General features: G+C 39.2%; 1 protein-coding gene and 1 non-coding gene across 2 annotated transcripts in view; both read left to right on the top strand.

The window, feature by feature from the left end:
• The window catches only part of GALNT7 (polypeptide N-acetylgalactosaminyltransferase 7), a 195,179-nt gene that overhangs the window by 19,920 nt on the left and 158,631 nt on the right, over positions 1 to 16,628 (top strand).
• LOC144455553 (U6 spliceosomal RNA) lies at positions 10,735 to 10,840 on the top strand. The gene has a single exon (XR_013484272.1). It is a non-coding gene; the product is annotated as a U6 spliceosomal RNA (small nuclear RNA).

Below are 16,628 nucleotides of genomic sequence, written 5' to 3'. Positions count from 1 at the left end.
TGCATCCTGGGCACACCAGCTTTCATGTTTCATTGTGAGTCTTCTGGAACTGTGGTTGATCGTTGTCTAAGCCCATGGTGATGAATTCAGGTTTCCTGGAGAAAATTAGTTGATGTTCATTATGACACATGTAGGAAAATAGGGGTGTGTGTGTGTGTGTGTGTGTGTGTGTGTGTGTGTGTATAGCTGGGAGAAAACAAGTAGGTATCACCCAGAAAGGAGTGACTCTTAGAATCCTGGAATAAATAAACTTTAAGGAGTCTTAGATAATAATTGGTAATAATAATAACTAGTATTTGTAGAGTGCTTTAAAGTTTGCAGAGTTCTTTTAAAAAATTATTTCAGGGGGCAGCTAGGTGGTGCAGTGGATAGGGCACTGGCCCTGAAGTCAGGAGGACCTGAGTTCAAATGTGGTCTCAGACTAGACACTTGACAATTACTATCTGTGTGACCTTGGGCAAGTCACTTAACCCCAATTGCCTAAAAAAATATATATATGTGTGTGTGTATGTATATATGTATATATATTTATATAATTTCACTGGATCCTCGCCACAGCTCTGGGGAGGTAGGTACTATTGATAATTTATATAGCATATATATGGGCATTTACGTGGTGCCCACCATGTGCCAGGCACTGCGCTAAATTCTGTACACATATTATCTCATCTGAACATCACAGCAGCCCTGGGAGACAAGTGCTATGATTATCTCCATTTTTCAGATGAGGACACAGACTGGTGGAGGTTAAGTGACTTGCCCAGGATCACATAACCTAGTTAATGTCTTTCGTTGGATCTGTACTGAGGTGTTCCTGACACTAGGCCCAGTGTTTTACCCAGCTGAGGTTCCAGTCCTCTCATTTTATGGAAGCCGAAATGACTGTCCTACAGTCACGGTGCTAGTAAATTGATTAAGCCAAGATTGGATGCCAGGTTTCAGATAACCCAGGCAAGTGCTCTTCTCCCTAAATTTAGGTTCTTTTTTTGGTTGGTATATTTTCCCAGGTCCTAAGCTCACTGCTTTCTATTCCGGAGAATGAAGAAGGCAAAGTGAGGCCCGAGTACAGGTCACCAAGGCCATCAGAGAGGGAGGACCAGCTCTGGGCCTCTCAGTTGGTTAATTTTGGAACTTTTAAGTTAACCAAGATCAGCAGTTTCCTATATGCCTTTTGACGCTATTTCCATCCTTATCTGGGGGGACCACATATCCTGTTTCTATGACTTAGGCTTTTGACCCTCCGGTTCACTTTCTCTGCTGGACTCCTGTAATGGCCCTGCAGGATGATTCCCTTCTGCATTGTGGGTTTCTGATCTTTTGCCTTTAGGCCTCTCTCAGACTAACACAGATTTTTGACTAATCTGATTCTGATCTCCACCATGCCACAGACAAACCCCTCAGTCCTCTCTTGTACGTTGGATGGAAGTCCCAACAGTACATAGCCAAACTGGAAGATTCCTATTCTAGACCATAGAATTTTTTTTTAAATTTAAGTGGAATTTTTAAAAAGTAGCCACGCAGGGGCAGCTAGGTGGAGCAGTGGATAGAGCACCAGCCCTGGATTCAGTAGGACCTGAGTTCAAATGCGGCCTCAGACACATAACACTTACTAGCTGTGTGACTCTGGGCAAGTCACTTAACCCCATTGCCTAGCAAAAAAAAAAAAAGTAGCCATGCACATTCCACATTCTCCTTAGAAACTTATGCTTGATTTTTATTTTGTTGTATCATATATTGCCACCTACTCAAGGCAAGAGCAGACTGATTTTTTTTTAAATGTGGGCAGCTGCATGTCTTTATTTTATAATTATAGAAGTGTACATTGCATGGATAGGACATCGGCCTAGGAGTTAGGAAACAAGTTCTAGGCCCAACTACAGCTTTATGATGTACCAGCTTGCAAGTGTGTGACTAAATTTTTTTGTTGTTCAGTCATTTTCAGTAGGCTCTGACTGTTTGTGACCCCATCTGGGGTTTTCTTGGCAAAGATACTTAGAGTGGCTTATCATTTCCTTCTCCAGCTCATTTTAGAGATGAGGAAACTGAGGCAAACAGGGTTAAGTGACTTGCCTAGAGTCACATAGCTAGGAAGTGTCTGAGGCCAGATTTGAACTCAGGAAGATCAGTCTTCTGACTTGCCCAAGGTCCCACAGCAAACAAATGTCAGATGATTGGGATTTGAACCTCTGACTCCAATGCTCTTTTGTCTTTCTCAGCACTCCAGAAGTATTTTGAAGGACACGTAAGGATAGGGTGTTTTCAATGATATACTTAACTGGTCATTCTAGCTGTGAAATGGTGCAAGAAACATTGTAAAGATAAAACAAATATGCAAGTTTTTATAGTTTGGTTTAAAAATATGTTTTGCAGATTTATTCTCTGCCTGTCATCTTTAAGGAGACAGCAGCCCTGTCAGCTCAAGTGCTACTTTGGCAGTGTAGCTAATTTTGACCGTTGTTTCATGCAGAAAGTACCCAACCTTGAGTCAGGGAGCCAGAAATTTTCTAACTGGAAGAGGAGCTCTGCTCTGAAGGAGTTGTTTCCACTGTGGACTTTCTTCCTCAACCTTTACCCTCACACATCTCACAGTGTGATTTCTGCTTTAAAATATTTGAGTCGATTGAGCTTTGCTTCCTCCTTAGCGAGCAGGGAGATCTCTCTGCCAGGAAGTTAATTAATGGGTTTAGTCACTTCTCAAAAACGATATAAAGTAGAAACTGATCCTGGCATTTTAACCCCCCCCCCCATCCTGGCTCCAACCTTCCTTTTCAGGCTTATCTCCCACTAGTCTTTCATATAGCCTCTTTTCTAGACAAGCCATACTACTCAACCCCATACTAATCCATCTGCCCTCTCTCTTCCTTGGGGCATGCTGGCACTACACAAATCACTCTCTCCCTGCTTCTCCCCCACCATCTTTGACTGCTGAATTTAATTAGTCAGTCAGGTTTACTTATGTGCCAAGCACTGTGCTAGGGATACCAAAAAAGGGAAAAAAGCACAGTCTCTCCCCTTAAGGAGAGACTAATGGGGGAGACCATATTCCAAAAGTCTTAGTGCAGTTAATTAGTTTAATTTATTATTACATATATTAATTAGTATGTTAGCTTAACAAGGTGCTAAGAGTTTTGGAGTACTGTGTGCTCCAATTATATATATGTGTGTATATATTAGTTATTATGTTAGCTTAATACTGTGCTAAGATGTGTGTGTGTGTGTGTGTGTGTGTGTGTGTGTGTGTGTGTGTGTACGTACTTACAAGATACTAATAGAAATTAGGTGGTACAGGGGGATAAAGTTTTGAGCCTGAATTCAAGAAGACCCAAGTTCGAATCCAGCCTCAGACAGTTAACAGCTATGTAGGGAAGTCACTTAACCTCCCTCAGCCTCAGTTTTTTCATCTGTAAAATGGTTATAATAATACTAATACCTACTTCCCCAGGGTTGTTGTGAGGATCAAATGAGATGATATTTGTAAAATGTTTTTGCAAACCTTAAAGCACTATATAAATGCTAGCTATTTTATTTCTATCATCATCATCATCATCATCATCATCATCATTGTACAGAAGAGATGGAAGACTGCCTTAATTGGAAACACTAGCATCTGGAAGGACCAAGAAAGATTTCATAGTTGAGTTTTTAAGGAAGCCAAGAATGCCCAGGAGGTGAGAGAGAACAGTATTATACATATGAAGGCCAGTCTGTGTAGATGCATGGGAAGAAGAGATGGAGTATGATGTGGAAGGAATAAGCCTGCCTGGATCACAAAGTATGTGGAGAAAAGTAAAATGTAAAAAGTCGAGAAAGGTAGGAAAGGGCCAGGTTACGAAATGCTTTAAATGTGGAATACAGGGCTTTATAATAGGGAGTCACTGGAGTTTGAATGAGGAGATGTGACATGGTCAAACCCAACTCACAGGCTTTCTCTGCTCCATTGAAACCCAGTAACTGAGAGTGAGCTCTCTCCCCTGAAATTTAGTATGCTAGTTGGGGTTTTGCCTTTACATCCTTGTTAGGATCCTAAATTGAACTGGAACAGGGACTTAGAGGTCATCTAGTAACACCCCCTCATTTTATAGAGGAAATGATTAAAGTATAGAGAGAGGGACTTGTTTGGGGTGAGATAGGAAGTTAATAGAGCAGAGATGCTTTTCACATTCTATCTTCTCTTCTGAGTTTTCACAAATCTCCTCATGCATCACCTTTCTTTATGTCCCCCCGCATCCTCAATGAACTAAGATAGTTCCCCAACTTATCTCCTTGAAGTTGGGGAATTATCTTAGTTCATCTTGCATTCTCAGTTACCCTAGAACTGCCTTACTTGTAGTAGGAGCTTAAGGAATTGAAAATTAATTCATTTTTAAAATTTTGGTTTGTTACTCTTTTCTTAGACAGAATAATATCTTCCTGCTCATCTTTACCCCCTTTGAGTGATTCTAGAATTGTCCAAGCATTTTTCTTGCCATGAATTTCATAGTTAAAAATCACATATTTTACCGTTAGCAGGTGAGCTCTACTAAGTTGTCTGGGCAGCTTTTTTGGTCTGCAGCAAGTGGTGCACAGTTACTGTTTAAAAAGCATTTCTTTAATCAGTTGGTGAAGGTTTAGGTGTCAAGAAGGAAGGAATTATTGGAGTTTGGATGGAGTACTTACCCACCCCTCCTTACCCTTCTCTCCTGATCAACCCCTCAGTTGTGTTTGTTGATTTTCATTCTTCATCGGTTCTCTAATTAGTCCGTATCTTTCAGCTTATAGACACTGCCTCCCCCCCATTCAGTAGTCTTAATGTATTTTCATCAGAATCATTTTAATTGTTGAGAAAGATGTTATTGAGAATAAATTCAAAGATGCTGTTATGCTGCCAGTAATGCATTGTTTTAATAGTTCTGGTGAAATTTTAATGAAAAATAATTACAATAAATTTCTTTAGGCAAAGGCGTGAGGAAGATTTGAATTGGTGCATTGATATAGTTTAAAATATAAGGTATAGTTTAAAAATAAGGGAGAGAGACATGGGAAGATTTATATGAAATAATGCAAGGTGACATAAGGAAAACCAGGAAAACCATATACACGATGACTTCAAAAATGTAAATGGAAAGAATGATAATAAAAGAAACCAAAGCTGAACACTGTGTAATATAATGTTCAAGTTTGGCCATGGAAAAAAAAAAGAGGAGAAAATGCAACTGCCTCTTCTTTTTGCAGAGGTGGGTCACTCTAGTGCTACATTGGTTAATTTTGCTGAACTGTGCTTTTTCTCTCTTTTTTGTTAGAAAGGATTGCTTTCTGGGGAGAGGAAGAGGTATAATTGGAAATGAAGGTCCTTAAAAATGTATGTACATATATATACACACACACACATATACATGTATAGACATATATTCCCAGACTTTCCTTCCCTCCAGTCCCTCCCCCACCCATTAAGAAGGCAAGAAATGTTACCCATTATACATATGAAGTCATGCAAAACAGAAAATGAAGGTCATATAAAAGCAAAAGATAAATACAAATTTTAAAAAAAATTAAGGGGACCATATTAAATTCAATTCAGTAAACATTTATTAAGCACCTACTATTATGCTAGGTTCTGGGAATACAGATTAGAAAAAGAAAGTCCTTGCCCTAAGGGAGTTTACAATCTAATAGTTGAAACTGGGCTTCTGCCCTCAGTGAAGGAAAACTTTGAGAGGAATTTATGACTACACCGTCAGCCCTCTAATCTGAGGAGAGAGGAGACTGTGGGAGATGGTATCCAAGGTTTAGAGATGAGATTAGAAGTGACCAGTTTATCAGTTTATTGTGAGAAGGCCAGCTTGTCCTATGGTTCACTGTTGGAAACTGATTTTTATCAGTCAAAATGACATTAAATAAGAGGTATTACCATCTACTTTGCCTCTACACCCTAAGGACCATGAGACCTTTCTGTTTGACTTGTAGCTGAAACTTTCCATGGGTGGTGTCTTCACCATTAGAATGTGAGCTCCCAGAGAGAATGAGTCTTACTTTTCTGTCTGTATCTACAGCACTTAGCACTGGGCTTTTCACATAGCAAGCACTTAAAAAATTCTTTATTCCTTCATTCATTCATCTTGGGAGAGGAGTTGGTACTGGTTGAGAAGGGCTGGTTGACTTGGAAGAAATAATAGCTTTATTTCTCAAGCTCTGGGGGTCTAGCTTCAGGTATTGCTGGCCATAGTAATGCAGTTTCAGGAGAAACAGTTTAAATTGCTTGTTTTTTGTGCAGCATCATGGCCCTCATTAGCACCTTGGCATGATTGAGAAGGAGCATCATTCTGCCGCCAGGCCGAAGGTGAAGGAGGATGCCAGGTTTTGCGTTATGGTTGGCAGGAAGCCTCTCCTCAAACCCCTCCCTTGCTGAAGACCTCTCTACCAAAGGCAGCCTTTGCTTGTATTCTTCCCTAGTCCTGATCTCAGTTGGGTTCTCTCCATCCTGGTTGAATGAGTGGAATACAGAACAAAATGCCTGCTGTTGTATTATAAAGTTTGTTTACTGTATGTGCCCCAAATCTGGGGCATTTACCCACATACATAACCAGGTATTCGTGTGTGCACACAAATGTGTGTATATACATCCCAGCACTTACATTTATACGTATAGACACACACAAAATCTAGAATATAAATGTTATCTCATTTTACCATCACAACAACTCTGCAAGATAAGTGCTGTTATTGCCCCCTATTTTACAGTTGAGGAAACTGAGGCAAAAAGAGTGCTCAGGGTCACACAGCTAGTAAGTATCTGAGGTTGGATTTGAACTTTCTGACTCCAGGAAGTGCTCTGTCCACTGTGCCACCTAGCTACTTTCTGGAATACCTTAGCTGAAATACAGTGAAACAATTCTAAGCCTGTTCATTATCCATCTTGCTCAAAGAGAAGGTTCTGTAGGGCCTGTCACACCTGGACAGTGATGTGAACAGGCTTGGGGCCAACCAGCTTTTGGGACCTTAAGTGGCAAGGGTACAAGGCCCTACTCTGCATCACTTGGAATGTAATTCAAATGGGGCCTGGTCCTCTTCATTATTTCAGTTTATCAGAAAGCAGAATAAATAAGGGAAAGGATCATATGCACGCTGGAAATTGAGTCTCAATTTCACTTTATCACCACTCTGGGAACTACGTGCCCAGTACTTGGTAGTAGATAATGGTGATTGTCTTTTAAGGACAAAGCTATTTATTCTCCTTCGAGTTACTAAATACTTTAGCTATCCTCCTTTGCCCTGCCACCCCCAAACTTTACTTGCTTTGAAATCTTTTGTCTTGCTGTTCATGAATGCTTTTGATGCTTCAGAGACACAGTGATTTCATTGGCCTGTGTACCCTTTCCACATCTGCAGGTAGTAAGTCTTCTTTGCATTAGGAAACAGTCTTCATGATTGCCGGGGTCAAAAGAATTATCAGTGGGTTGGCCAACCTGCTGGAAGTGCCACTGCCAGGCTGGTCCTTGGATGATAGGAACGTAGTCAATAGCCAGGTCCTAACTTTAGTTAGGGTAAGGCATTGCCTAAGGGAAGTAGGGTCACCTTCATGCTGTGCTAAAACATATAGGACCTTAGCATGTGCATATGTACATATATACATTTAATGTATGTATATGCACACACTGATGTGAACATATAGAGGTATCTAGATAGCTCTAATGAGACCTCTATATGTATATACAGCTATAGGATACACAGCTCTCTATATAGATAGTTCTGAAGATACCTGTGCATTTTTGTGTGTTTATATGTGTAGGCATTTACATAGATATATCTATATCTATCTATCTATCTATATAAAATCTAGGTGTCTATATCTTTGTGTATATACATATATATCTATGTATATACAGGTATAGAAATACTTATCTATACACATATCTGTAGGTATATATATGCACATGTATAGGTATGTATGTATATGTATATATAAACACATACCTATATCTGTATGTGTATACATAAGTATCTCTATGCTTCTGTATACATATATAGGTATCTTTATAGGCATCTTATAGATAGAAATCTATATACACATATATACCTATAGAAAGAAAGAAGGGAAGGGAGGAAGGAATGAAGAAAACAAAGATTCAGTGATGCCAAGGAGAATAAATAGCTTTGTTTTTAAAAGACAAATACCATTATCTACTACCAAATGAATGTTTTGCTTTTAATGATACTACCTTCCTTTTTAAAGTCAAGCTAGGATGTTTGTCTTGCTTCCTCCCCTAGAAGTTTCTTATTTAGTACCCAGAGTAGTGATAACCTGATACTGAGCCTTGCTTTTCAACATGCATGTGATCCTTTCTATTACTTACCCTGCTTCTTGATGAACCGAAATTTTATATATGTGTATATGCATGTGTGTGTATATGTATGTATATAGTCATATATACATGTGTACCTCTACCAGTGTGGGTCAACATCTTCTCTGCAACTTATAATCTTAGAGATTCTGCCTAGAGCAGAGATGTTAAATATGTCTACCAGCATTTCCAGTTCCCCCAACCAGATTAAAATGTAATTGGGAAACATTCAACAAAATAAATAAAAATACAGTATAACATAGATAATGTTAATTTGTGGTTTTCTGTGGCCCGCAGAGATCTATTTTTATTTGAGTTTGACACTACTGGATTGTAGAGGATGGAGTCAGGAAGAACTGGGTTCCAATCCTACCTCAGTCAGTCAATAAACATTTATTTAGGGCCTACTGTGTGTCAGGCACTATGCTAAGACTGGTGATACAAATGTAAATAAAAAGATGGTTCCTGCCCTCAAAGAGCTTACAATCTAGTGAGGTAAGATGATATACTAAGGGAAGCTTTAAAGCTTCGGGTGGGGAGATGGGACAGAGGGGCAGGTAACCTCAGTCATCTACTGACAATGTGACCCCAGGCAAGTCATTTAACTTCTCAGTATCTTCTGGTAATTCTCAGTCTCTAAGCGGAATGAGTGGAGGGGATTTCTACAATAGGAATTTCTAAAACTGATAAAGTCACAGACTGAGAGCACCCCTTCCCTACCCCAAATCCTTAAACTGGCGTTGGAAGAATAGGGAATTGGAAAGGAAATGTGTGGTCCCCATCTATTCTCTCACATTCTAAGCCCCTCTCTTGCCCAAGAAAGACCAGGAACCACTGATTTCTCTTGGTTTTCCTACTTCTGAGTTCTTCTTACTGTTCTAGAAGCCATTTCTCCCTCTTCTCTTCACAAACCTTGAAATCCAGTTTCTACCTTGTCCTACCCTTTTTTCCTTTTTTAAAGCATGTATGAGGCAATAATTCATAGAGTATCTGGATTAAGGACTTCTCTGCCGGAATCCATTCTTCCTCTCTCCCACCCTGTCTGATGAATCTTAGGTCTTCCGAACCTAATAGCATCTTGCTGAATCTCCTCCATTCTCTCCTCCCTTTCACTTAAATGATTCCAGAAATGCTTGGTTTGTCAGTACAGAAGCAGTTGTAATTATAGACATTTACCCTGAATCACTTACTAGTTATACCTAATTATCATGTTAGCACAATAATGATTATGCATATCCTTCAATATGTGTCAGATTAACCTGGTTCTAAGTTTTGTCTTATTACAACACCAAGTTCAGTTCAGGTTTTCTCAGTCTTTTTAGTTGGGTCTTAAAACATGATGAGGAATTCCTGACTGCCCCCCACTCCCATCTCCATCCACCCCCCCTTTTCTGCAGTGGTCAGATATTAAATGTATGGCTTCAGGCAGAAGTGTTTTCCATATAATATCTAGCAATCTGTCTTTGTTTGGAAGATGGCCATGGTTCATACTGGAGATGCTTAGGGTCAGATAGTGCTGCCAAGGAAGTTAGGCAGAGCAGATAGTGATTGAGGTGGGCAGATTAGTAGAGAGTGTTTCCAAGTCTCTTTTATTTGCAAGCCAAATTGGCAGAAAAGGTCCTTTTGTATTTGCTTTTGGTGATTGCCAGCCTCTCTTAATAGAATGCTCCTCAAATATATCCAGTGTGTATTTAGTTTATTTATATGTTTATTTTTAGAGCTCAGGGACTTTTGGAATAATTCCTTCCATAGGTTATTAACCATCTATCATGGAAACTTTGGGCTTTGGTCCTAAACTACCTCCATTTGACCTGGAGTGCATAGTGCCTATTTTGGAAATTCTGAGCTTTTCCAATAAATCTAGTTTTATCCTGTTCTTTTTACCATTTTCCTAGGACCATAGATTTAGAACTAAAAGGTAATTCCGAGGCCATCTCATCTAACACTCTAATTTTTATAGATGAAGAAATTGAAGCCCAGTGCATTTAATCATTAACTTTCTTTTTGAACTAAGAAATTTTATATTAATTCTGCTTCTTCAGAAAACCAGTCCATTTGCTCTGTCCTTTTGACCGTCTCCCTTTGAATTGTGTCGCTCTCTATTTTACAAGGCACATCTACTGTACCAAAGTTGTATTGGAAGGTGTTATGAACCTGAATGGGGACAAAAAGTGATTAGAACATTAGCATAATCCCAGTTCGGACCACCTCCTGGAATATGGCATCCTCATTAAGCTATTATTGTAATGAACCCTTTAGAGGATCACATTGTCAAGAGAGTTGTGGGTGGTGTCCCCAGCACCTGGCAAATGGTAGGCACTTAATAAATATTTCTTGATGGACTGGTTTGGTTCATTTAGGATTCAAGTAGCAGGACAAAGATAGAGGAACACCCCCTATTAAACTTACCTGTCCTGTGCTTACTTCAGGAGCACATATACTAAAATTGAAATGATACACAGAGATTAGCATGGCCCCTGCGCAAGGATGATATGCAAATTTGGGAAGTAGTCCTTATTTAAAAATAAAATAAATAAACTTACCCATCTTGTGTCCCATTCCTTCAGAGTTCTGCTTATCCATGGGAATAGGCTGCAAATGGATTAATTTCACCACTTCTAGGTAACTTCACTGTGTTTAATAGAAGCCCTGTGGAAGAGCAATGCCTTAACCAGAAGTATTGGGCGATGAAGGGAATTTCAGGTACCTGAGTAGGTTAGGAGAAGAGATATTTTTGGCCAGAGAGGTCCCTTTCTGAGCAAGTCTTTCCTCCCTCTGGGCCCATGTTTTCCCATTTGTAAAGCGATGTGTCAGGACAAGATAACTTCTAAGGTCCATTCTAGTTCATCCTTTTTGAGGTGCAGCTTCATATAGTCAAGGGTAATTGTACAGCATTTGTGTGTATGTTTGCTAGTCTTCTATTTATCTCTAATAACTTTCTTGATGAAGCTTTGTATTTTGTCGCTCCCAAGTGAAGAGTCTTCACTGATATTGTGTACTAGCTCTAAAAGACTACGCCAGCAGAATACAAATACTGGTGAACCCTGCTAAGCTCTGAGTATGGACCTGGTAAAGGAGTTAGAGCTGTGATCTGAGAACCAGTCCAGCTCAATTCAGAAACACTCATCATGCCCAGAAGATTGGCCCCAAGGGGAGGAGTTTTCCTGCTCATACCAAACTAGGGAGGCCACTTAATGTAGTATGCCTGGTGCAAATGATGCAAACTTAGTCCTTTCGGAGATAAAGGAAAAAGTATGGAAAGAAGTTACCAGGAAGTATCACAGCATGATATAATAGAAAGAGGATTAGCTCTGGGATTAGATGACAGGAGGTTCAAATCCCACTTCTAATGTTTGGGGCTTATGTGGCATCAGGCCAATCACCCTCTCTGGGTCTCATTTTTACCCTTGTAAAATGAGAGGGAAAAGTTAGTTAATCTCAAAGGTCCTGACAGGTTATAAATCTATCTATCTAAAAATATGTGTGTGTGTGTGTGTGTGTGTGTGTGTGTGTATGTAAACTATTACTAGTTGTGTTACCTCAGCAAATTGTTTCATGTTCTGAGGTCTCATTTTCTCTTTCTATAAAACCAGAACAAGAAGTCCCTTCTAGTCTTACCTGTGTATAATAGGGTTTGAATCTAGCATCTTTATTGGGTGGCTTTATTATCAGAAAGATCCATACCAAACATTAAGTTGTTAAACAGAAGGGGAAAAAAAATCTAATTTCTGTTGTCATGGTACTAATAACCTCTTGCAGCATTTATTATGAACGTTTTAACTAATATAAAATGTTGTGCATTCAGCCCATCAGCATAGGACTTAATCATTCAGTAAAGCAAATTAGATTCTGAATAGTTAATTTCTGCTTTTCCATTTGCAAATGGTTTTAAAGTTCTGTTGATAGTTAGAATTTGAGAACTAATTAAAATGCTTTCTTACCTGTTTAACAAATTGGCCTTCCTACTCTTTTCTTCCTTTATTGTACTTGGTTAAGTTACAAATAGTGGTGGAACATTAGAAGCTTAATGGAGGGGTAGAGGAAACTAGCAAAGCAAACTAATTAGGATTTATATGGCCCAGCTTTTATGCAACATGCTAATAATGTTATAAAGCTTTTCCCAAATGATGCTGCACATGCTTTAGATTGTTTTGAAGTGCTGGAAGGGGGTGGGGCAGCTAATATTTTTGTTTGTCAACTGGGGAAGGCTGTCTAGTTGCCTAGGGGTTAATGCACAACATGTTGCAATTTCCCCCCCCCCCCCCAAATGTCTGGAAGGCTGTGAGGAATTGTTCTTGCCAAATTTTTCATATTCACAGAAATACTCTGTGGCTTTGAATGTAAATTCAGGAACTCAATATGTTCGGGTACAAGGGGAAGATGGTGTTTACAGATTTTCAATGATATTATGCTTAGAAACTAAGTTTGGATACTTGTCATACAGGTAATTTCCAATAAGCATCTGTTTGAAACTATATCCTACTATAGAACATCTACATTTGGACTTCTGAGATTTTTTCAAATGGAATTTTTCTTTTAAAAAGAGCTTCTTCATTTTGTGGGGGGGAGGATTAGGAAAAGGGAGAAGTTTGGATATGAAAGATAGCCTTGGAGTGTATTTCAAACTTAAGAAGTTTGGCTCAGGTTTTTATAGCTAAATTTAAATCCTTTGGACCAGCTGGAACCAACGTAGTACAGTGGAAAGACCGCTGTATTTGGTGTTAGAGGATTTGGATTTGAATCCTAGCAGTGAACTGGATATGTTACCTCCATAACCTTAGGCCAGTGACTTAAATTCCCTAGGCCTATGTTTCATCCTCAGTACAATAAGGGAGTTGGCTGGACATATAAGAGCCCTTATAGCTTTGATCTAAGATCTTATGACTTAATAGGTCCCAAATATAAAGTTCTTTGTTAGTTCTGAGTAGTGCTAACATGAAATTAGTGCAGGTAGTATGCAATTATGCCTGGAAAAAAAGTGGCATGATAGCTACTTCACTCCTTATACCTTCCCCTAAGATTTAACTCCTTTTCTAGTGATTGGGGAATGAAGGTCATGCTATTAAATTATGACCCAAGATAGGGCATCTCAAAGGTGGATTTCGTCTAGAACAGCTTGTGATTCCATCCATCTCCATAGCAGAGAACCAGCAGCAGGGTCTAAGCTAGTTCTGGTTCTGTATCAGGTAGACTCTTTGGTGTAGGGCATTCTAAGCCTGGCTTTCCCACTCTCTAGATAAAGAACTAGGGCAACTGAAGACTACCCCAGCTTCTTCAGTGCAATGGAATAGCAAAGTACTTAAAGCCTTAAAAGTGACATCCATTACTATTGCAGTATTGGTGGAGTTGTGAACTGATCCAACTATTCTGGAGAGCCCAAAGGACTATACAACTCTGCATACTCCTTGACCCAGCAATGCACTAGTAGGTCTATGTCCCAAAGACACTAAAAAAAGAAAAGGGAAAAGGACCTATTTGTACAAAAAGATTTATATTAAGCAGTTCTTTTTGTGGAGGCTAAGAATTAGAAATCAAAGGGATGGCCATCTATTGGGGAATTGCTAAACAAGCTGTGGTATATGATTGTAATGGAATATTATTGTGCTATAAGAAATGACAAGCAAGATGATTTCAGAAAAATCTGGAAAGACTTAATGAATTGATGCAAAGCAAAGTGAACAGAGCTAGGAGAAAGCTGTATACAGTAACAGCAATATTGAGTAATGAAGAACTATGAATGAATTAGCTATTCTCAGCAGTACAATGATCCAAGACAATCCCAAAGGACTAATGATGAAGCATACTATCTGCCTCCAGAAAAAGAACTGATCTTATTTGAATACCGACAGAAGCATGCTATTTTTCACTTTCTTGCTTTCATTTTTCTTTTATTTGATCCTTCTTGTACAAAATGACTAATATGGAAATGTTTTACATGATTCCACATATATAACATATCTGATTGCTTACCATCTCAGGATAGGAGGAGGGAGGGAGGGAGGGAGAGGGAGGGAGGGAGAGAGAGAGAGAGAGAGAGAGAGAATTTGAAACTCAGAACTTTAAAACAAAGTTTAGCAAATTGTTTTAACATGTAATTGGGGAGAAAATAAAATATATATAAATTTTTGTATATATCTAAATAAATGAGGACAATTGCCCTTTAATAAAAAAGAACCAATGACATCTAATTCAGGTTATAATTTATTTCTCATCACCACTAGGTTCTGAATCAATCAGTGAGCACTCATTAAGTTTCTACTGCTACATGCCAGAGACCATTTTGGCATTTTTTTAGTCATCACCCATGAAACAAAAGTGCTGCAGTTACAAATACAGAAATGAAAGCGTGCCTCCCATCAAGGAATTTAGATTATATAGTAAGAGACAGCTGAATGGATAAGTATATGCCAGGTAATTTTGAAGGGAAGACATGAGCGGCTTAAAGAGATTAAGAAAGCCCTCAGACAGTGAGGCCTTTGAATTTGGATTGAGCTTTGAAGGAAACTGGGGGGGGCTGAGGGGCAGAAATGCTAAAGGGATGCATGGTAGTCATGGGAGATTTCTGTACAGATGCATGGACATAGGATGTCACATATGAGGAGGAACAAGAAGGCTGTAGCTAGACTGTACAGTGTGTGAAAGAGAATGATGTATCATAAGCCTGGAAAGATGGGCTGCAGCCAGGTTGCATTTGATAGTATCCTGCCCCTGGAGTTTATTGAGCAGATGAGTGATCAGGGGCCTGTGTGATACTTGGGCAGCCATAAATGATGGATTGGACAGGAGGAGAGCCTGGAGGCAGGGATGCCACAGGGAAGCCGAGGATTTGACCTAGCATTTGGTCATGTGAACAGATAATGTGGATAGAAAGGGCTGGATGCCAGATAGGATCAACAAGATTTGGCATTTGATTGCTATGTGTTAAGGAAGAAGGAGGAGTCTAATATGACTCCAACATTGTGATGAGTGATTAGAAGAGAGAGTTCCCCAATGGAAAGAGAGAAATGAACTGTGTCCAAAGTGGGGGGACAAGAGTGACTTTATCTTAGACTGTTTGGGCAAATAATCTGTGACCCTAAGACATTCCAACTAATGTATCTAATTTGTTAGAAAGTGTTTGTTAATTTCACACTGAATTCTGTTACTCCTCCTAAAAAGGCATTCAGATGAAACTGACTTGGTTAGACCAGAGATAAGGAATTTTTTGTTCAGTCATTTCAGTCATGTCCAACTCTTTGTGACCCCACTTGGGGTTTTCTAGGCAAAGATACTGGAGTGGTTTGCCATTTCTTTCTCTCACTTATTTTACAGATGAGGAAACGGAGGCAAACAGGGTTAAATGACTTGCCCAGGGTCACACAACTATTGGTGTCTGAGGCCAGATTTGAACTCAGGAAGATGTCTTCCTGACTCTAGGCCTGGAACTCTTATCTATTGTGCCACCTAGCCACCCAGAGACAGGGAAAGCCAGGCTTACTTCAGCCAGGGGGTATTGGTTCATAATGAATAAAGAAGCCAGACCTTACATGGACTAGTGAGAAATGCTCCATGTAATATGTGTATGTTATAGTAGTGACAAATAAAAGACATTCTCCTATATGGTTGCAATTGACTCTTTAATTCAAACAAAAGATAAAATAATGGTTCATGTGTTGATGGAATATAGATATTAGACTAACTGATTTCAAGGCAGTGAAGGAAGGCTGCAGTCATGATTTTGGAGAAAGGGGAGCAACAATTCTCAAAACATCCCCACTTTTCAGGTATTGTTGAAAAAGTGTTAATGGCTGCATGAAACCACCTAAAGGTGGCACATTGGATCAACTGCCTGACTTGTAGACTGGAAGACCAGAGTTCAAATACTGTCTCAGACACTTGCAACTCATGTGACCCTAGACAGTTCTCTTAACCTCAGTCTCAGTTTCCTCATCTGTAAAAAGGGGATGATAGTTTCGTAGAGTTTTTGTGAGAATCAAATCAAATAATATAACAATATAAGATAAGATATAAGTGCTTTACTAACCTTAAAGTGCTATTATGTAAGTTGTTATAACTATCATCATAATGATATGTGCTTAAATATAAGGATGTTGTCTCTTACTATAGCATAATGCATAAGTATAAATACTTTACAAACCTTAAAGTACCATGTAAGTGTTATTATTATCATCAGCCTCACTGTCATCCATTACTGAGATAGGGTCACTGAATCACAGGTTTAAAGGTGGGAGATACCTTAACAACTTTTTTTTTTAATTTTTTTTTTTGTTTTAGGCAATTGGGGTTAAGTGACTTGCCCAGGGTCACACA

Source organism: Phascolarctos cinereus, unplaced genomic scaffold (genome assembly GCF_003287225.1).
Source record: "Phascolarctos cinereus isolate Bilbo 61053 unplaced genomic scaffold, phaCin_HiC Scaffold_9;HRSCAF=440, whole genome shotgun sequence".
NCBI lineage: Eukaryota > Metazoa > Chordata > Mammalia > Diprotodontia > Phascolarctidae > Phascolarctos > Phascolarctos cinereus.
This window is presented reverse-complemented; position numbering and strand designations above follow the sequence as displayed.